The following is a 23,966-nucleotide window of genomic DNA, read 5'->3' on the forward strand; positions in this document are numbered from 1 at the left end:
AAAAAATACAAAAATAACTAGTTATTCATACAACATTACACATTATATACTGTTTGTAAGCGCTTATATATATTAATAGAATAAATTCCACTATCCCAATAAGGATACTTAAAAACTGCACAGACCCATTAACAAAAGATCCAGAGTGAAAGAAGTCCATTCGCATTAAGGACGGGTAGCCTTTATATTTTTTTTCTTTTTTTTCTTTTAAAAAGCAGAAACACAATTTACAAATTAAGAGTGTAAAATAGTCTAACAAAATCAACGGCTCAAAATTGGTAGAGAGGAAGATAGTGGGAATGTTGTTGGAGTGGAAGATGGTGCATGTGGAATAGTGGAGGAAGGACACTTTAAAATATATAGATATATATATATACACACAATAATATTACAATTAAAATTAAAATTATTATTATTTTGGATTAGTGAAAAGGCAGGATATAGCCCTAGAGCTGTTCCAAAGGTTAATTAAAAGAGAGAGAAAAACCAAACAAAGATCTTAAAGACTGAAATAGAGGGTCCTAAACCTTTGGAAATATCTCTCCAAAGTGAAAGAAAGACCCCTATAACCTACCCCTACCTACTTCGTACTACCCTACATTAACATTATATATATATTCTAAAAAAAACATTACATTATTAATTCAAAAAGTGAAGCATATGAGAGAATATCGACAACTAAACAATAGCTAAAGTGCTACATATTTATTATTATTTTAAGGGTTTCTCTTAGATAGTTGTTTGTAGGCCATCCATATTACTATTTATCTTATTTATTTATTTATACAACAAACCCATATATATAGAAGGTTAAGTTCAAAGCTTATTCAGTACACTCAAAGTAGATCTCTCCTTCCAACTTCCAACTTCAAACAAAGAAAAAAGAAAAAAGAAAAAAAAAAACTTCTCTTTTTCTTTCTCTTTCTTCTTCTCTTTGAATATATAAATATAAATGATGAAGAGAAATGGTAGGGTTTGTGGGGTTTGTATTATGATTATTGTTTTGGTTTTATGTTTAAGCCATGAGGTGGTTTACGTAGAATGCCGGCATCTGAAGGCCACAAGATGCAAGAAATGCTCCAAATTGGTCGGAACTCCGCCGCCGGTTCATGTGAAGACCGCCGGTTCAAGTCAACAATTTAAGACCAACAAAGCAGAATTACCTCAAGATTTTCGCCCCACATCGCCTGGCCATAGTCCTGGAGTTGGCCACCATATCAACAATTGAAAATCTCTTCTTATGTTATCTTGCATTCCATTATTTCTCTCTTTAATTTCTCTCTATCTCTCTCCCAAAAAAAAAAAAAAAAAAAAAAAAAAAAAAAAAAAAAAACATTTTCTATTTTCTTGTAAAGTTAGTTTATGGCCTAACTAAAGATCTTTCATAGACCACAAAAAATTATTGTGTGCTCAAATGGTATTTCTGTTGTTGTTTTTCCTTCTTCAATTTGTTTGTAGTAATCTAATAATTCATTATGCCTCCATTTGGGGGTCGTTTTCTTGATTAACAACGAACCCAATAAAAAGAAAAACCCAAATTTGATAATAAAGCTTGAACCATTACGAGAATCAAAAGCTTAAATAGTAGGTTTTATGATAAATGTAAGCCGTCCAATATATTCTTTAACACCGGCCATTCTTTTATATGTTGACTTAATTTTGATATTCATGTGAATTATTGTGATGAAATGGGGTGCAAATAAAATAGTGAGTTTTGAACTCGAAACTTTTTACGAATCTTGTTTTTATTTCTACATATCTTTTGTAAATATTTTAGCAATGAACACTATTGTTGGGTAATGATAACAAATACAATAATTTGAAAAGGCTGTGGAGTTTTATTATAATATGAGTTACTATAATAATATGATGGAATTTAAAAGAAAGATATTGAATCTTAAAAGGATGTTTTAGGGACATTATTAAAAAAAATGGAAAGTGGAGGGGAAATGGTAGGTGGAGATTGAGAAAAATTAGTTTAAATGTTGCTTTTTGATTGAATCGTGGTCGTTAAGTTAGTTTAAGTTAGCAGAGACCGGCCAAGAACAATAATCATGCGAGGTCCACCCTCCCGAATTTTTAGTGCATTAAATCATCAAAAGCCTATAATTAATAAACATATCTCAAAGCTCTTTCTAACATTATTCCCAAACATAAATTACTCACTCCTAAATTATCTTTACAATACATACTTGTACTTCTAATCATATTTAATCTACGGATAGTTTGTGAGTATTATATTTGCAGTAGAGATGTGTGTTCTTTCTTTTCAAAATTAAAGTAATCTATTTGATAAATTTAGAGTCGGTTAACTATTTACTTTTTTCTTCCCCTTCAAAATTAAGTTTAAAAATATTAGTATCATTTATGAGTTCTTTTGTTTTATTAATTATACCTTCTAACAATGTTTCAAGGATACACACGTCACGCCTCTCTCTTGGGACGTTATCATCTCTGTTGTTTCTTCTCGGTGCACATAATTTAAATACTTTTATAACTATAATACTTATATGCCTCTTACTTATTCTAAATTGGAGAGTTTTCTCTAGCTCCTCCTTTTGTTCTCTTTCTCTTTATCAATAAAGTATCTTTGCCAAAAAATATTTCTCAAAAAAATCCTTTGTTAAAATTGCTTTGTCTGTGATGCATTTGCTTGGAGAGGAACAATAGGATTTTTCAAAACAAGGATAAAACTGCTAAACGTCTTTGGGAGGATATTTTATATCTCGCAGCACAATAAGACTCTAGATCATATCTCTTTTGTAATTATGATGCTTCTTGTATCGCTAACTCAAAGTCTTTCTTTAATCTCTCTTTTTTGCATTTGACTTTGAGCTTCATATGCTTCTATGTATAAATTTTTTTATGAATACATCCCTTTTGGATCCGGGGCGTAATGAGAGCGTTAAGAGTGCGTCAACTCAGTTGAGATATCTTGATGCACCTATTGATCCTCTTTAGTACTTTTTAAAAAAAATAATAATAATAATAATAAATTTCTCTATTTTCCAGATACTTTCATGCGCCTCTTACTTCTGCGTTGAATCAGCAACCAATAAATTATTATGTAAAAAAAAAACATAGTTATATCTATCTACATATAATATAATAAAATATAATTTAAATGATAAGTTAAAATTAATAAACTTGGATCGGATTTATGTTTACCGCTATCCATATATATAATATAAGTTATTTTATCCACTGTAAAAGGATAGAGAAATGGGTGAGCAATATACCCAAGAGTGAATCTAGAATCTTTCTTTTTCTTTCTTCTTTTTTTCTAATTTTTTTTCCATTTTTCTCAAAAGATTCTTAATTATTTCATTTCATGGTACAAGAATGGTTTTGGCCCCACCAAAACAAGACACAGCTCGTGGAGTTTGATCGTAAAACATGCAACTTGAAAGCATGTGCTCTGTTCATTTAGGGTGTAAATAAATAAATAAAAATATATATTTACACACACATACAAACACATTTTATTCTTTTTCCGTTTCAATTTTATCTTCATTTCAAAAAAAAAAAAAAGTCAATTTTATCTTTATAGTCCACTTTTTACGTTACTTGACGACACACTGCTTTAAAAAAAAAAACAAAACAAAACAAAACAAAAACTTTTAAAATATACCAACCATTTAGAATACAATGAGCTGAGCTTAGATTAGGTTGTTTTATTAAACTTCCCCAAATAAAAGAAAAGGCATGTTGAAAAAATACATATGTTAACTTGAGCCAATGTAATATCTGACTTAAACTTATCATATCTCAAATGATTGGATAGATCATAATTTTGTGATTCTCTTGATTGCAAAGGGAAACAGAGGGAATATAAGAGGCCTCTTTGGGACTTTACCTACAAAACACCACTATTTTTGTTCACTGAATATGTATTATTGTCCATCAGTTTAATGAAAGAGTATGATATTCTTTGTTGGACATATGGATCCTCACATTAGATGGCTATTATTCTACAACCAAATAAAGATGGGCTAACTCAAGATATGGTTGACAATAAATTATTTTCTTTAAAATAATAATATTAAGGTCAAAACACTAAACACACTTAATTAGTGAAGGTAAGATACAACATGAGGACTTTCAAAGTGGTTATCTAACTTAGTACTACTCTCGTCCAAATACTATTAACTATAGAATTCTAATGAGATCTGATGTCTTAGTAATAAAAGCTTTATCTCTAACTCAAATTACAATTATCATTTCTTAATTTCTGAAGAATGCTTACACTTTATTATTAGTATCATGTTCTTGTTGACATTTTCAGAATATGATTTGGCACTATTGGTTTGGCGATTTGTTATCAATATTGAATCGTTTGATTTAGAGAATATGTCAATGAAAAGTGAAATTTGTAGTCTTAGGCATTGGTAATGCGCATTAATTTGTCTTTGATTAAATTACTTTTGCAATAAAAAGTTGATATTTAAAGTTACTCTCTAATTTGCTTCCCTTTAAGGTTTCATAAGAGAAAGATTATTATATAATGGAAAGTTAATTTTGCCTCTCCCTAGGCTCCACGAAACATTGAATGTGGTCAACATTTTGCATAGGTTAAATATCACATTGAATGTGGTCAACATTTGCATAAGGTTAAATATCACATTCGTTGTTTAATTAGATCAACAATAGATTTTAGTTGAGCGGATCTTTAAGACCAAATTTATACCCAAAAGAAAGATAAATAAAAAGGAATCTCAAGTTTTTTAATATTAAGAATCGGTATGTTATAATTTAATAGCGTAGGGTTGTATGATAACCCTCTTTTTTTTCTAATTGTTTTTATTTATTTATTTATTATTATTATTATTTAGTATGAGGTATAAAGATTTGAATCTTCAATTTCAAGAATAGAAGTATATGTCAATTACCAAAGTATTCTACTCATGTAAGCTCGAATTTTTTTTAGAAAAAGAAAAAGTTAAGTACGTTAATAATTTATCTTATTAATTATATAATTTACAACAGTACCATTTCACACTTTTTGTCGCTAGTAACAACACCAAAGGTGGGGGAGAACATAAGAGTGTATTTATTTTCATGTGGGTCCTTCTTTCAAGAGACGAGTTCGTAATTTATATATCGTTTTCACAATATCATCTTGAACGATTTAGTTTTTATAATCCTTAAAAAGATAGCAAGCGTCTATCATAGAGTAACACGTGGCTTTAGACGTGTGAGGAATCTTTCTGACGTGCATTAATTAAAAAGAAAACTTAACTAAGAGTGTAAATTTATACACTTATTCAAGTTTGAAGTTTAAATTGATGAAATTGAAAGTTTTAAAGTTAAAATTGATCCGATCTACCAAGTTTAAAGTTTAATTTGGAGAAATTGAAAGTTATACAACGAGTTAAGTTTAGGGTTAAAAATGATTTTTTTTTCTTATATTTAAAAAAATATTAAAACCAAACCAAAAATAATTATTAGCAAATAATTATGGCATTTAGAATCAAAATCACAATAAGACAACTTAAAATTTCAGAGTTAGGGATATTTTAAAAGTTAATATATGTGGGTTGGTTTACATTTAATAGATGGGGAATAGAATCAAATCCCATCATCTTTTCATTCTAGGTAAAATGTAGCCAAGTCTTATTTTCTTTGGGCAAAGCTATGTCTTATAAAAAAAGATAAAATATATATATATAATAATAAATAAAAAAGTTAAATTCTTTATGTTTTGCCAATATATCCCACCTACATATAGATCCATCTAAACCCAAAATGTCATTTTCATCCATAGCTAATAAATCTCAATTAATGTTTAATCCAATTGATAAAGACCTTTCGGAATTGGAATTATTCCACTCTCAATCTTTCATTTATATTCTTAAATGGAAAAGTATCGTAGTTAGTTTCAAACAAAGGCATCTACTAACAAAATAATTAATAGATAAAAATTACACAAAATGATAACTTATAGATAAAAATAAAATAACATAATAGTCAAATAAATCCAATGTATATTAATATTGTTAAAATATAAAACATGTAGCTAAATTATGTTATATCAATCCATCCAGATCTTTTGCCCAAGGTTTTTAAGAAATATATTAAAACATTTTAAAAAATCTCTCTTAAATAAAGGAAATTTGTTTTTCTTTTTCCTTCTCAAATCCATATGTTTTGGGAAGACAAGGAATTGGGAATATTTATTGGAAATAAATTCTTTTTGAAAAAATGGTGCTAAGTGCTAAATAATGAGCAAAAAGTCTGATGAGAGTATAAGTAAAAGTGAGATGAAATTATTCCATAAAAGAAGGCAAATCAAAAGAGTTGTATTTTCTTTCTTTCTTTCTTTCTTTTGGTTGGGGTTGGATTTTGATTAATTAGATTGAAATGCCATATGCTTTAAGATGAGAATCTGAGATGACATTTTTGGCTGCCTAATTTCCTGGCAAAACTCTTACAACCATGTGAATTTGTGCCTTTCCACTTCCTTACATCTCTCCATCATTTCATAAATTACTTTTTCTCCCTTTGAGAAAGCATTTCACAAATAAACTATTGAATAATCACTTTAAACCAAAAATTAAGATTTATATATAATTTTTCATCTTTAGAATTTACACCCATTACTAATCTAATTCCCAAAGTTTAAATATCACAAAGGGTACTAATCTATTTTCTAGTACAATTCTTAGTAGAAACATAGATATTGGAGAATTTCCATATTATATCTTTTAGTTCCCACAATTTCAAATAACAACATTTTTAAAAAAAGTTCATGGAAAAAATTGCATTAACTAAATTAGGGGCCATCAAACCATATAAGATTTTTTTTTTTTCTAGAAGAAAAGAAGAATCATTGGGGAAAAACATATCTTTATAGATTCTAATGCAAATTTAGGAATACTATGGATTTCAACGAAAATTAGACCATATAACTAACACTAAAAGAATTTTTCACCTTTCCCCATACAAAAAAAAATGTTGGACAAAGTACTAAAAACGTCGGGATAGGTTATGCCAACGTATTTTTTTGCATTGGCATAATCGTCGTCATATCCATATTGAGAGAAGTGCCTCCCGACAAAAATTATTTTTGTCGGTATAAATACCACGTCGGCTTATGTGTTTTCCCAGCAAAATACAATTTTTGTCGGCAAAAGCATATTTCTAAACAACAAAAATTTTTAGTTCCATAGACAGATTTCTGCCAACGTTTATTTGTGTCGGAATAAATTGTTTATAATTTTATATATATTTTGCAACAATTAAATAACCAAATTTTTATTTCCTTAATACCTAATTATGCACAAACAAAAATTAATCTCAAAAAATCATTTGGGGACAAACAAAAGTAAGCTTATATATTTAAAAACAAGACTAATATTTAATGCATAAGTTATGAACAAAAACTATATATACAATTAAATTTGAGCTTTTCTAGTTTCTTACAAATCCCCTACACAAGAAAAGTTTAATCTTCCCTAAGCCCAAATAAGTGAGATACTAAACCAAACTAAGTAATCATCTCAAAATCTTCTCGCAATCTCCAAAAAAATCATCTTTAAAAATTTACACGAACAATCTGAAATAGGAAAAATAAATATTATGTTCTTAAATCAACCAAGAAAAATGCACAAAAAGATCTTAACAACCACATAAAGACTTAAAAAAATGTTTTAAATGGTTATGAGGAATGATCCCCTCTCAAACTACACATGTCGTCAATGTTCATAATTAAAGCATGGACACCACAAACAACCATTTTACTATCTATAAAGTGACTAAAATGGTTATAATTAAGACGTGAACCCCTCTCCCATGCTACGAGCATGTCGTAAATGCACTTAAACAAATTCATAAACGTCCTTTAAACCTCCACAACTATCGAATCCCTACAAATAAGTCAAGAACAAGGTTCCTTTAAAGTGAACAATTAGGCTTAAAAATAATCTAAAACACAATTACAACATATACATCACTCCCCTAAATGCATAGAAAGTATCAAAGTGAATCCCTCCCCCCTAAATCCACTTAAATTTCTTTCAAGACTAAACCCGTCATTCGACAGTCCTAAAAGCATATAACTCAACTCTCGGATCTCTACAAATAAGCCAAGAGCAAAGTTCCTTTAAAGTGCACAATTAGACTTCTAGATAATCTAAAAAAAAATTACAACATATACATCCCCCCTCCTCCCAAGCTATGAACGTGTCATATTTCCACCTAAATACCATTTAAACCTACAAAGTAGCAACAAATGCATAGAAAATGTCGAAGTAAATCCTTCCCCCCTAAATCCACTTAAATTTCTTTCAAAACTAAACCTGTCATTCGATAGTCCTAAAAGCATAAAACTAACTCTTGAATCCCTACAAATAAGCCAGGAACAAAGTTCCTTCAAAGTGCACAATTAGGCTTCTAAATAATATAAAGTGGCTACCATAATTGCAGGATGACCACAAAACAAACAAATGAAGTTCCTAAATCCATTAAAACGCTCATATTTGAAGTGGGCTACCATAACTGCAGGATAGCCACACAACAACCAAATTAAGTTCCTAAATCCACTAACCAAGAATTGAAAGTTGTCATAATGTACCTAGTTGTTCGAAGGTCCATCTCCTTGCTTTTGTTGCGCAGCTAACTATCTTATGATTTCAGTCAATTGATCTTGAAAACCCGAAACTATTGACTTCAACATGACATTTTTCTCCTTTAAGCTCGTTACCTTTGCCTCAAGCTTTTCATACTTATTCCCAACATCTTTCTCAATTTGTGAGGAAGATGTACCACCTATCGCTAAATTGGGTTTTGGGTTCCATCCAAGACCTTTAATGTGGCCTGATCGTTCTTCCAGAACCCGTCACAAATAATTTCCTCCATTGTTGGTTCAAGTCCATCTTGTGATGATTTTCTAATCTCCTCTTGCATTCCCACCTATATTTATAATGGTTTTTGAGGTTATATATTATATATAAGGGTTAATATAAAATTATGTATGTATGATACAATTTAACTTATGTATGCTTCTTTGCTGGCTTCATTTATCCACTCATCCTTCTTTGAGAAGTGACTTTTATAAAATAATTCCACTTTGCCCACTTTTTCACTCTTCTCGATCGTCTGTAATTCAATAAACAAATTTATTCTTTAGATTCAATAGGAAATGAAAACAATAATGAATTTGCATCGTACCATACCAATTCATTTTGCACTTGAAGAAATGATCTCAACCCACAATAATGGTTGAAATTGAGACATTCTCTACTCTTCTTGTTCTTCTCCCTTTTTTCCTACACAAATTATAATTTATTAGTACGAGTGATTTATGTAAACAATAAGTACAACGAAAATACAAAATTTACCTATCATTCAGAAGTCTCCCATCGATCACAAAGAATCTTCCAATCTTCTTTATTTGTTACCTGTCTGATGGGCTTTCATGAGCAATTAGGATTCTCAAAGCTACAATAGTGTTTAGGTAATTCTGATCTATATTCACTAAATGAGTTATGTATTTGTCGACTTATGTACTTATTGATGAAACTCAATGATAGATCCACAATAAAATGTGTCTACATTTTCAACAAAAGTTATGGTAAGTACACATATGAGTTAGTGCCAATGACATCACTAGGTACATCCTTCCACTTAGAACGGTACAATGAAATTGTGTCTTGGGCCGCGGTCTCAATGGTGTTGCTAAACTTTGTAGCAAAGATGCTTACTGGTTTTCCAACATCCTCAGAAATGATAATTGGGATCCGCCCATGTCGATGTACATATACATCCAAATTAATGTTTCTTTGCCCACGCTTCCATTTTGTGCTATAATTGGATCTTATAACAAGATCAAATAAACTACTTCAATTAGAGGTTACAATAATATTTAGATGTTCAACCTAAGACATAGTACTATCACTTGATGCAATGGTCGTGCCTGCCTCTACCGAGGGACTCGTAGTCAAAGTGTTAGCTTCCCTAACTAGTTCATCTGCTAGATGATCTTGACGTTGCCCTACCATAATTCTACAACCACACAAAACATGAATAACATTAAACATACTTTGAATGTGTATAACACTTGAAATTATGAATTACTCGTAGCTAAAGTGTTTTCTTCCCTAACTAGTTCATCTGCTAAACGATCTTGACATTGCCCTACTATAATTATACAACCACACAAAACATGAATAACATCAAATATACTTTGAACGTATATAACACTTGAAATTATGAATTACTCGTAGCCAAAGTGTTAGCTTCCCTAACTAGTTCATCTGCTAGACAATCTTGATGTTGCCCTACCATAATTCTACAACCACACAAAACATGAATGACACTTGAAATTATGAATTATACTAGTGTTATTATATAATTATTCATTATCTTGTTCATCACTATCTAGATATTTATTTGAACTAGAACTCTTCTTGGTGGACGCTTCTACATCTTCGGGTTCATCATTTATAGAACCATCATCCTCTGAATATGGTACACTCTGATTCAATTGTTGCGGATTAACTTGAGGTTCTATAATAGTAGGATCAACGTCATCTCGACATAATATGACATGCTAGATAGATTCATCTGCCTCAATCCTTTCAACTACTTACTTCCAACAACTCTAATTCATCATTTTCACCTCCATCTACTTCTAGAACGTCTCATACGTATTTATTTTGGACAAGTTTATTGTCATTGATGTAAAAAAAACTTATTTGGCTTGAGTTGCAAATATGAAGAGCTCATATGTATACCAACAATGGGATGTATTTATTGATATAAACCCTAAATCCTATCGTACTTTATTTTTCTTATGATCCGTGTCGAACCACTTACATTTGAAAAAGATCACACATATTTCATTGTTATATTCTAAGTTCAATACATCAACTAGTATATCGTAGTAATTAGTTTCAACTCCTTCTGTTTTACCAGGAACCATAATGTCACTATGTTGAGTTGATCTTCAATACAGTGAAAACGAATAACTCCATTGACAATGCAACCATTGTAAAAACAGACTTGATTAGAAGGACTAAGTGGTATTGAGCAAATATCATCAGATGTTTCTCCTCTTTAATACAATGAGTAAACCTATTAATTTTTAATTGATTATTGAAACTCAAAATTTTTAACTCATTATTGATGTTCAAATATCTAATTGAAGAAGTATACTTACATGATCTTTGAACCAAGTAGGGAATTGTGATTGATGCCTTTGAGATAATTCTGATGTTGTGTCTGATTGATTATGAATTAGTCTCAAATGTTCCCTATTTATTGACATTAGATATAATATCGAATTTGAAAACTAAGGATATTAACTAAACATATAGGATCTGAAACATATCTACGATAAGATTTATCTCAAAGTTGTTGTTTAATACGTACCAATGTGTCATCTGTTTCTCATTTTCAGTTAGCGTCTTCACAATTAACCCCCATAATTGTCATACATTTTGCCTAAACACATCAAAATCTCCACAATTTGGGCCATCAAAAATTAAATCATCATTACATGGCTCCCTATTGAATCTAGTTTCTATTCCAGATAGATACATGGAACAAAAAGCCAAAGATTCTTTCATGATAAATCCTTCTGTTATTGAACCCTCGAGATGAGTTTTGTTTCTTACGTATTGTTTCAAGGATCGTAAGCTTCTCTCAATAGGGTACATCTAACTATACGTAATCGGATCAACGACCTTTGCTTCGTGAGGCAAGTGAACAATAAGATGAACCATTACATAAAAAAAAATCGATGGATTTTTTTTCAAACAGACATAATATGAGTACAATATCTTGTTGCAATCGGTCCAAGTCTGTAACACATATTAATCTCGCACATAAATCATGAAAAAAACTTACATAACTCCACAATAGGTGTATACACATCCTTTTGTAAGTATGCTCCAACACCAATAGGAATAAGTCGCTGGAGTAGGATATGAGAGTCGTGACTCTTTAATCCCCATAATTTTCCATCATTCAAGCTAACACATCGTGATATATTTGAGACAAACCCATTAGGAAACTTAACTGATTTCAAGAACTTACAAAAAGTTATCTTCTCACTTGTAGTAAAAGTATATGCCGCATGTGGCTTTGCAAATTAGATCCTTCTCTTTGTAGGTATAAGTCCTTTCGTATATTCAAATCTTCAAGGTCCAAACGGGTATTTTTCGTGTCTTTTGTTTTTCTTTCAATATTCATCAAAGTCCTAAGCAAGTTATCGCATATGTTTTTTTTCAATATGCATGACATCTAACTTATGTCGTGACATTAGTTAGACCAGTATGGGAGCTCAAAAAATATACTTTTTTTTGTTCAATTAATAGTCCTTTTTCTTTTCTTATCTTGTTTGGATGGATGTTTACTTAGTACTGGATAGTTTAGTACATTGACTTGTTCTAGGATTTCATCTCCATTCATTACAATGGGTGGAGGTCTATGCTCCAATTTTTCATCGTGTTGCTTACTCTAACGCCAATTGTGGTTATCTGGAAGATAACGTCGATGAACCATGAAAGAGATTTTTCCTCTTATCTTAAATGACGATCTATCTTGTTTACAAATGGGGCATGCTTGATAACCTTTAGTATTGCATCCTAACAAGTCCCCGTATGTAGCAAAGTCATTAATGGTCCACAACAAATATGCACATAACTGAAAGTACCCCCACTCATGTAATCGTAAGTGCGTACACCATTATTCCATAACTCTTTCAACCCTTCAATTAGTGGTTGTAAATAGATGTCAATTTATTTTCTAGGAGACTTTGGTCCTGATATAAGTAAAGACATGAAAAAATTAGATTCCTTCATTCGCTTCGATGGTGGCAAATTGTAAGGAACAAGCATCACAGGCCACATGTTATATGCAGTATTCATATTCCCATATGGACTAAATCCATCTGAAGCTAAGGCTAACCGAACGTTCCTTGGGTCTAAAGAAAATTGAGGAAACTCTCTATCAAAATGTTTCCACTCTTTAGCATCAGCTAGATGTCACAACACACTATTAGTTTCAACTCGTTTACCTTATGTCATCGCATCTCAAAAGCAACATGTTTTGATGAAAACAATCGCTTCAACCTTGGTATTAATGGAAAATGAAGTAAAATTTTGTTTGGGATCTTCTTATTCTTTTCATTCTTTATTGTGTATCGAGACTCACCACACACTGGACAACTTTGACAATTAGAATATCTTTTTCAAAATAAAACACAGTCGTACTTGCAAGCATGAATAGAATCATATCCTAGTCCTAAGTCACGTAATTTTCTTTTGGCTTTATTAAAAGAACCATACATGCACCAGTTGGAAAGGCATCTTTCAACAAATCTAGTAACATATCAAATCATTCCAATTATTAAGAACCTTAATATGCATCGATCTCACCAAAAAGTTCAATGAGGAAAATTTTGTACAACTAGGGTACAAGGTTGCGTACTTCATCCATTAACTCCTAAAAAATGTTTGAAGTATCCCTTTGTTTGATGTTCTCAGGCATTTCATCTCCAAAGTCTTCATCATCTTCATCATATGCCTCTTCTCTCATCTATCCTTGCAAATCCTTTAAAAGATTGAACAACTCATTATCATCATTGTATGCAGTAAGTTCTTCTCTTAATCCATCATCGTTGAAAGAGCTAAAGGGTCGTGACTCTTTGAAATCAAGCTGAATTTACCGATTCTCTATGATAAATCCATTTACTATATGAAGGAGATATTCCATTAGCAAATAAATGTTGTTCTACTCCATCTAATGTCTGAGACATTGAATTCTGACAATTTTTGCACAAGCATCTTGCTTTTCCCTTTTCCATTTACATGACACTTTGCCACTTCCATGAATTGTGCAACTCCGTCAATGTACTCTCTTGAGAATCTATCTCTAAGCTTAATCCAATCCTTATTCATCATTGAGCCAAATGAATAAAGCATGTTTAATTTTTGGCTATATGAAGGAGATATTCCATTATCTCTAAGTTTTGGCCTTTATTATGAAACCATGAGAGAAATCACCACATTTCAAGTGTTCCTTCTTAAATTACAGAATGGCCAGTCTGCATTAAGTATGTGATGAGAACATTAGTACAGAAAAAAAAGGGTCAAATATTTACGATTATGAACCTTTATTGATAAAATTTAAATAAATGAAGCTAAATAAATAAACCAAACCTTTGAATTCCATTTTCTATTTTTTTTCCTCAAAGTCTTCATTTTTCCTTATAATCTTTTTAATCAATCAAACAAAACGACTTTTTTCTAGACTTGTTTTAGATGATATGATATTAAATTTACCTTTACCTATCAGCTTAAGTTTTTGGATCAATCGATGATTTAACACTAGCAAATAAAAAGTGTAAAATTTAGTTAATTTGCTCTGAACATCCTTAGCAATTCCATTTTAAAACTTAAAGCATATCATATCCATAAAAAGAATTAAATTTTAATATTAATAAATAAATCTCATATACAAAATCAAAACCAAAATACACAAATAATTCATCCTTCATTATATCCATCCATACAAACTAAAGATAGAAGAACAATTTCATTCATAAACAAATGAATATCTTAATTCCAATCTGAAACAAATACATAAATTCATCTTAAAAGAAATAAAGAAAAAACTGAACAACTAAAAGTTTATTATAAATGAATTTATACATCATCCTTTTAAGAACTAAATAAGGATTCATGTTATCAAATAATAATAATAATAATAATAATAATAATATGATTTAGGCCTTAAAGAATAGGGCATCCTCTAGCCACAACTGTTGGAGCTGTAGGACACTTAGCCAAATTGCAATGATCATCACTTATCAAACCCCTTATTAGAATTAGCTAGATTACAATGTTATACATAATCTATAATTGCTTCTCCATTGATTTGGAAAAAATGATTAAAAAGAAAAGTTGCTCATGTTCTCGTTTCATGATTTTGCTTTTTAACACAAAAAAAACCCTTACCAAAATAATAACACAAACACAACTCATAGACTTACTTGTTAGAAAAAAACAAAGACAAGGAAATCCAACCAATGCGTGTGTGCAGTGGCGTTGGGGCATTGGAGCTCAACCAGAAAAAAGCATATTCAAAGGAGTTTAGGCATTGGAGGTAAAGTGCACGACATATTCAGAGGTAGCGTGCGGCAGCATCAGAGCTAAAGCGCACGACGTTGAGGCGTTGGAGAGTCGAAGATCAATGATGCGTGCAACGACTGCTTGTGTAAAAAATAGAGGGGAAAAGGAAAGTAGGGGAAAAGAAGAGTCGATGGGAGGGAGGGGAAAATGGAAAAATGGAAAAATGGAAAAAGGGGAAAGGAAAAGTGTGTGTGTGTGTGGTGGGGGGGGAGGGGACGAGGGGGAAAGATGAAGGAACTCTATGAGGAGAGAACCTTGAGTTGAAGCAAGATCATCCCAAATCCATTTTTCATTGAATGTAAGTTTTATAGTAAACCAAGAACAATGTATGCATTTACATAAATTATAACATGCATTCATAAAGGAAAACTTAGGGTTTCAGAAACCCTTACCTTTGAAGACTATTCTTCAAGAATTTCCTCGAACAAAGTCACGAACGGATCTCCTTCTCCAAAAGGGACGCCACCAAATAGAGCCTCATATATTTTCCTTAAGGATTGAGAATGGCAGGAGGTGTGGGCTCTGCCTTAGAGTTTTGGAAGAGGGAAGGAGATGGAGAGGAGAAGGGAAGAGAAGAACTTTTCTTCTCTTTTCATTTTCTCTAGAGAGTACTATTCTCTCAGTGTTTCATGGAGGAAGATGAATTAGCAAGACTATGCCTCTCTCTCACCCCTCTCATCACGTATTTGGCTGAGAGAAATTAAGGGGAGGGAGTTATAACTCTCTCCCTTTAATTAATTAATATTAATTTAATAAAATTAAATTAATAATTATTATATATATAATAATAACTTTATCATATGTATATAAACTATATGTTATATCTCATATAATACATAATCTATAACTACATATTGTATCAAATACAATATAACCTGTAGATGTATATTCTCTCAACCATACGTGGCATTTAATATAAATCACATTTATAGTAGACTCACTTATATGAATCTCATTCATATAATTGATATTTGGATCATATCCAAATATTTAATTCTTCTCAACTTATTTATGGTATTTAATATAAATCATATTTATATTAAATTTAATTACATGAATCTCATTCATATAATTAATATTTGAATCATATTCAAATTCCTCTCATATTACCTTATATAATATATCAAATACATTATATTAATTATATCACATATATAATTAATTTAATTAACTATATCATATATAATTAATTCTCTCAAATAATTTGAACACTTCAAATTAATCCAAAAATAGTTCTCTATTAAATCCATGTTGAGCTATATAAGGGACCTTATGGACCTGTAGATTGAAGCTCCAACGGTAGTTGGATAATTAATTAAACTCTTTTATTAAATTACCCAACGTCCATTAAATGCCAGTCATTCCACTAAAGACCGATAGCTACACTCTTCGCACTACAGATAAATTTCTGTGTCCATTGGATATAACCAATCAATAGTGTGATGGCCCTTCACAAATTGCTTGTAAGTACAACTGGGCCAAAATTACCGTTTTGCCCTTGTAGTTACATCTAACTTCTTAAGTACCACTGATCCCTTTAATAAATAATAAGTCATAGTCTAACTATGATCAAGTCTCTCTCGAGCTAGGAGAGGGTGTGGTCACTATGTTCAAGCCCTGGAATCATCCTTTAAGGGAGCAATTTATTTACTTGTCCCTACATCGGAGAATGAGTGAATTCCGTTTCATGTAGCTGTGTTCCTAGCTTCCCAGTCGAACGAATCCCCAAAATGGTAGGCTTATTGAGTTGACAATCTGGCCACTTTCACCCATACAAATCAAAGAATTGCCTTTATGAGCAGGAGTTCACAACACACTCGGGATTCAGGTCATGTCACCTATGGTCATCCTAATGAAATATAAGTCTCTATTATTAACGGCATTATACAAAGAGACTAATCATTTTGTTGTTCGGTCTTATAGAAACTCTTTGTATAGGATATCCCCGCTTACATGTTTCTACATGAATGATCAGGATCAGATCATTTGTAGCACTTTACAACACTTGTAACACCTACAAAGTGGGTCATATCCGTAGTGTCACCAAGATAAGGTACCCAGTCTTATCCATCTACTACAGACCGTTTAGGTTATTATTAAAATAAAATCCACTTGTATTTTTCTACATACTTGTTTAAATTACATAAAATAACCTAGGATCTTAGTTTATTAGATTGAGTATATACTTATAAAATAACACTTATTTTATTGACAATAATATATTTATACAAAGTCTATAAACTACAATATTACAAGGAGATTTACGATACCAATCCCAACATAAGGAAAATGTGAGGTTTTTTTGTAATGACTTTTATCCACACATATTTTCGTCGGGATAAGTCCGAATTTTGAAAAAGAAAAAATTCTTTTACCCACCAATAGGTAAAAATTCTTGTAGTGTAAAAAGAAAGCACCATTTTGAAAAAGAAAAAAAAAATAATTGATATATGGCCTGTGATTAGAGATGTCTATGGGGCGGGGCGGGGCGGGGGTGAGCAGATACGGAGAAGCCTTCCTCCTCCCTATCCTCGCTCCTTTATTCCATTCTCCATCCCCATGAATTTCTCCTCGATCCCTGTGGGAAAAATTTTCCGACTTTATTTTTCTAACCATTTTTTTATTTCAACTAAATATATATTTTAACAATTCCTTAAAATTTCACTACATGAAGGAGTTAGTAACACACAAGCGGAAGCAATCAAGATCTTAAGCACTTTAATTTTATTAATTTAAGGATCAAGCATACTAATACCAATCTATAAAACCAGAGTTGGTGAAGCAAACCTTGGTGAGCTCAAAATTGAAGCAATCCGTTGGGTTTTTTTTATCACGAACAGTTCTGGCTACCGCTTGAGTCTTAAACTAGAAAGTGGATTTAAGTGTTTTAAAAATGAAAAAAATGGGACAATTCCACTATAAAATTTTCCTTAATTTTTAAATTTAATTTCATAAACTCAAAAATTAAATAATTTTTATAAATTAATTCAAATAATTAATTAACATTCAATTAATATAATTTATATCAAATATTAATTATTTAAAATTAATATTATATAATTAAGGGGCTTGCAACTTTAATTTAAAAAAAAAAAAAAAAAAAAAAAAAAAAAAAAATTGGGCACGTGTCCCTAGGTTTGCTTTTTTGGCAAACATGTCAAAAAACTTCCACTTGAAAATTTGATTGCTATTTGATTTCTATGTGATTGCTATGTGATTGCCACACCTACAATTACAAAAAAGTTGAAGTCTTGGCTTTGGTTTCTTAAAATGTATTTGTCATACAATACAATTTCTCTATAATTAATTAAACAATTTAATATCAAATATTAAATTAATAACTAACACCAACCCGACCATGAATCCCTTTTCATATGTGCAATATTTAAATCACATTTAAATATTTTTTTACCTCTCCAAATTGTTTAATTCATAATTAAACAACAATATATTAAGTATATTGAATATAAATAACGGTTTTTACTAAGCTGAATTTGAACAATTTAAATTCTTTCATCACATTATTCTAAGGTTTAGTTCGATATGAGCTAGCAGAAGGATCTAATGGACCTACAGATTATGAGCTCCAACAATCGAAGATTAATCGGCTAAACTCTAACCTAGTTAACCAACGTTCATTAACTATTGGGACGCTTCACTTTAGATCGATAGCTACACTCTTCTCACTGTAGATATATTTCTGTCCACTCGATATAACCATGATTAGTAAAGTCAATCTTTCATAGGTCGTTCGTAATTACAACTAGGTCAAAATTTGGTGGGGCCCTTGTTCAAGATGGTTAGGATATGACTTATTTCAATTAAACCAACGCAAGCATGCCCCCTCTGAAAAGAATATTTTCTGAGAAAATCAACTCAATCACACACAATCAACTCTCCTTGAAATTAATCAAATTGATTACCAAATCCTATTCAATTTAATTTACTTTTGGAACAATTGTAAATGTTGTAGTCAAACCCAAATTATTAATAGATATAACACAATGTAAAAGAATTTGTAGATTTAACAAAAATTAGATTTAGCTTTTGAACTCTATCAATGATAGAACATATTGTTGGTAGGAGTATATTAATAATAAAGTTATAGGAGTCTATTAACGATTGAATCTGTAACTAATAGATCTTGTTATTGAAATATTTTTTTTAAAAAAAATTATTATACACTTAATTATTAGGGGAATTGGAGCGTATTGTAGATTTTAGAGTTTGGTTTTGAAAAATGGCACAATGATAAATAATAAGATTTATGGCAACTTACATGACATGCACATAACCACAAAATTTCAAATCCATATTTTACCCTTGTCTAGTTCATAGCTTTTGTTATTGATGAAACTACAAATATATGGTAAATGCATAATCATAAATAATGGTGGGATTCTATATAAAGAGTAATTGCTAATGCGTTAATTCTCCACCTTCCCTCCAATCGATTTGATTGAAAAACTAAAAATAACCGCTTTACTCAAATAACCGAACTTCCTGATTTTCCTCAGATAGGTAACATTTCAATGTCGATTCTATTATTAATTTAGCTTCTATTTAACTACTTTTCAATTAATCTCACTTGAATTAAATATCCATATGTTTCTACCAAATTTATATTTTAAATATCCATAAATTATCAAATTTCATTTATCTAATCAAATTTTAAATTTATTCAAATGTTTGAATTCTTTTTCATTATTTTATACATATTCTTAATAAATTAACCAGATGTTTTTCCGTATTTTTTAAAGTTTAAATTGTTTTATATGTGTTATTAGATTCAATTGTACATATTTCATATTTAATCACTATTTTAGCTGACATTTTGATAATACTTGACTTGCCCTTAGTTGGTTTATGTCTGGAATATTAAATACAGTGTAAATATAAAGTCTTATTAATAATCAAGATATAAATACAGTGTAAGTGGAAAGCTTAATTACTAACTAAGATATAAATGCATTGTAATTGGAGAACTTGATTAATAACCAAATTAATCATATTATAATCTAATAGATCCTTCCGTAATTAATAATTGAAAATGAGTATCTCCGTAATTTTGCCCTCTTTTGGAATTTGAATTTATTTTTAATATTCAAACTAGATTTTGATAATTACTTTACCAATTGATTTAAAATAAACCGACCCCTTGCTTATTTTTCTCCCCCTAATTGATTCAAATTAGTTATCTGTTTTGATTTGATTTAACCATTTTTTGAAAATATTCCGAATTAATCAATCTTTAATTTGTTTATCACCATTTTGATTTTAATTTATAACATATCTTTAAATTTTACCTTATTTTATTCTTTTTTTATTATTTTAAATTTGGATCAATTTTTTTTTATCTCGATTAGGATTCTACTTAAAATTATATACATATTATCATCTAACAAACTGTTTATTTCATTTAAATTTGATTATTTTTGTATTTTTTTAATCACTTTTTATCCATTATCATCTTATTATATTTGTTACTCCCAGAACCCCTTTCTATCCTAGGAGGAGATATGAAGACAGTAATTACCAACCCTCTTATAGCAACCATTGCCTATCTCCATATCCATTACCTGCTGAAAAAGCCTTGGACACCCGATAACATAACATATATTCCTTACATAGAAATCTCATGACTACAAGAATTTAAACAAGAGTCCAGATTTACATATATAAAGCAACAAATTTACATACACACAGAACAGTGGGTCCCGACAATGTTCCCTTTAGTCCCTAATAGTACATGATAACTAAAATCTAGACAAGACCACAAACCACCTAAGCTTTTCTTCCTTTTTTCTTCAACTTCAACTTGCACTCTAAGTGAAAAACTAGCAGTATAGCTATCATCTAGGGAGTTAACCACTATCTGGGGGAAAGAGAACATTGAAAAGAGTGAGCTACTAGCCCAATGAGTGACTATTTGAAAATGTGTTTATTGAATGTCAAGTAAACATCAATCGTATAAAACTTCAGGGTTTAAAATACTCGAAGTCACAACATTAAAGGTGTAAAGCATTCAAAACCTAAAAATTTCAAGTCAAAAATCATTATCATACTGTTGGGGTTGATGCCCTAAATCTCGTAGAGTCCTATAGTTTATAAACATTGTATGAACAAACTCATTATGTGATTAATAAAATATATGATATTTTATTCACTGTCTATAAAATATGTGATGTTTTAGTTGCATTAACCACAAACCAATAAACTAACATCCAAGGTTGTCTTTATAACTTAAACGTATATGTGGGGACATACGGGTGGATCATGTTTAAATGATAACCTAAATGGTTTGTAGTAGATGGATAAGGTTGGGTACCTTATGTAATGACCCGACCCCCTAGGACTCTAATTAGGCTGTTACTAAATACGTGCATGCATGGAACTTAAAACGACACCCTTTTATGGTGAAATAAATGCTAAATAAATAAGGTAAGCTCAAAAGTCCATTAAATTCAAATATTAAAAACAAACAATAGGGTACCCATAAATCATAAATGATAATAAATAAGTCTGAAAACAATTCTTAATAGTAAGTTTCAAACATCAAAACTGAAAGTTAAAAAAAACATGAAAAGAAATCTAAATCTCATGAGCAGAAGCATAAAACTGGTCCCAGTGACTCGATCACGGATTCCACTTGTCAATCGTCGGTGCATCTCTATCTTTACCTGAAACAACAACATGAGAAAGGATGTGTATAAAATACTCAGTATGTAACCCCACTACTGGGGTCAGGCTAGGCATCTATGTCCTCTAGATGCCTACCTTTGGTGGAATATATAAACTTCTCTAGTCTTCATGAGACACATACATATATGAAAAGCTTATTTTTATCCTACTGTAGTTAAGTATGCCTACTACCTCTAGTAAGTCCCGTAGGACCCACAACCTCTGGTGAATCCCGAAGAAAATACAACCTCTGGTGAATCCGAGGGAAACAAAACCTCTGGTGAATCCCGAGGGAAACAAAACCCTTGGTGAATCCCGAAGGAAACACAACCCTTGGTGAATCCCCTGGTAGATCCCGAAGGAAATACAACCCCTGGTGGATCCTGAAGGAAACACAACCCCTGGTGGATCCCGAAGGAAACACAACCCCTGGTGGATCCCGAAGGAAACACAACCTCTAGTGAATCCCAAAGGAAACACAACCTCTAGTGGGCATCTAACTAATCAGTGAGGACACTATCACAATCTCAACATCACAAGTATCACAACATGATTCTATAACATACATATACACCTCAACATCATGGCTCTACAACATACATATACCTCTCGTTAACCTAGTCTCATAACATACATATACATCTCATTGTCCTAGTCCCATAACATACATATACATCTCATCATCCTCAGAGTCAACAGAATCTCCAAGAATCATAATATACTCAAATCATGTTAGCATTCATATATCTCTATGCGCATCTAGTCCTTTCAAATCTCAATCAATGAAGGCATACGTAAACATCATGCTAATTAATAATCCTCAGTAAATCATAATTATCAATACTTAGCTCTAGTTCTTTAAAACCTCAGTCAATGAAGGCATACATTACAATATGCTAATCAATAATCCTCAATAAATCATAGTTATCATTGTCTAGCACGTGGGCAGTTCCAGTAGTAAGATTACTGACCTCAAAGTAAATCCAAATTAGTTCAAGCAAGCTTATCCCCTCCTTGCCAAGCAGAGCCTTGAAGCGACACCTATACTAAATCCAATATTTAAATTAATCCATGAGTCCTTTATAATTAACCAGTTTACTCATGGTCTCATATTTTAACTTTACTGAAATCGTGGCTTGGCTCAAGGTTAATTTTCAAAACTCACAAAGACTTACCAACCTTAACAAATTTTCCACCAAAATTGGTCTTAAACTTTAAAGAAATGTCTCAAAATCTTCAATCTTTGATTCTATAGTCCAAACATAAAGAGAGATGAATAATTTTAACCTAAAACCAAATGGGATAATCAAATCCCTCAAAGAAAAATCCAAAACTCAGCTCTTACCCAAATTATTTAAGAATCCAATGAAACCCAAACGACGATTGCGGCAACAAAAGGCTGGCTCGAACGGCGTGAGTGCGGCAAAAGGGGCTGGGCCACTGGGCATCGGGCTGAAGGCTGGCACTTTTGCAGCTAGTGGCGACTAACAGACAGTCTGGCATGCGACATAGGGCGGCTAAAGACTTATGGCTAGGACTTCGATGTCGGACAGACCTGAGGCGCACGAAACAGGTAAAGCGGCATAAACCAAGGCAACGCTGACAGATCAAGCGGTTGGAGACTCGCGAATGGCGTAGGCGACGGACGCACGGGTTGGGCCTTCAGATCTAACACGCGGTTGGGCCTTCAGATCTGGCCGCAGCTGGCGAATGAGGGCTGGGCGGCGCCTGAGGGAAGCGACGCGGTGAACGACTTCAGATCTAACAAACTCGACGACACCTCGACTCATTGGACGGTGGCAGCGGCTGTGTGGGTGTTAACGGCGTGAAGAGAAACAAAAACGAGAGGGAATGTGTCGCGTGAGGGAAGAAAAAAGGGGAGAGAGAATTATTTTTTTAAAAAAAATTAAATAAATAAAAGAAAAGTTTATTTTATTTAGTTTTATTTTATTTTATTCTATGTACTTTATTTTATTCTATCTTATTTTATTCTTTCTTTCAATACACGAATATATATATATTTTTAAAACTCTTTCCTTTTCCTCTTAAAATCCAAATTTCAAAATCAAACCAATTTTCCCCAAATTAAATTTAATTTTTTACATTAACTTTAAAATTAAATTTATTTAAACTTAAATTAATTGCGACATA

At 31.3% G+C, this 23,966-nt stretch overlaps 1 long non-coding RNA gene across 1 annotated transcript; it reads right to left on the reverse strand.

Moving 5' to 3' along the window:
• Positions 1 to 21,637: 21,637 nt before the first annotated feature.
• LOC120073958 lies at positions 21,638 to 23,708 on the reverse strand. Its single transcript, XR_005480850.1, has 3 exons — positions 23,161 to 23,708; positions 22,787 to 22,861; positions 21,638 to 21,814 (listed from the first exon to the last, which is right to left on the reverse strand). It is a non-coding gene; the product is annotated as an uncharacterized LOC120073958 (long non-coding RNA).
• Between the last annotated feature and the right edge of the window lie 258 nt (positions 23,709 to 23,966).

The sequence above is a fragment of the Benincasa hispida genome, chromosome 3, assembly GCF_009727055.1.
Source record: "Benincasa hispida cultivar B227 chromosome 3, ASM972705v1, whole genome shotgun sequence".
In the NCBI taxonomy this organism is placed as follows: domain Eukaryota; kingdom Viridiplantae; phylum Streptophyta; class Magnoliopsida; order Cucurbitales; family Cucurbitaceae; genus Benincasa; species Benincasa hispida.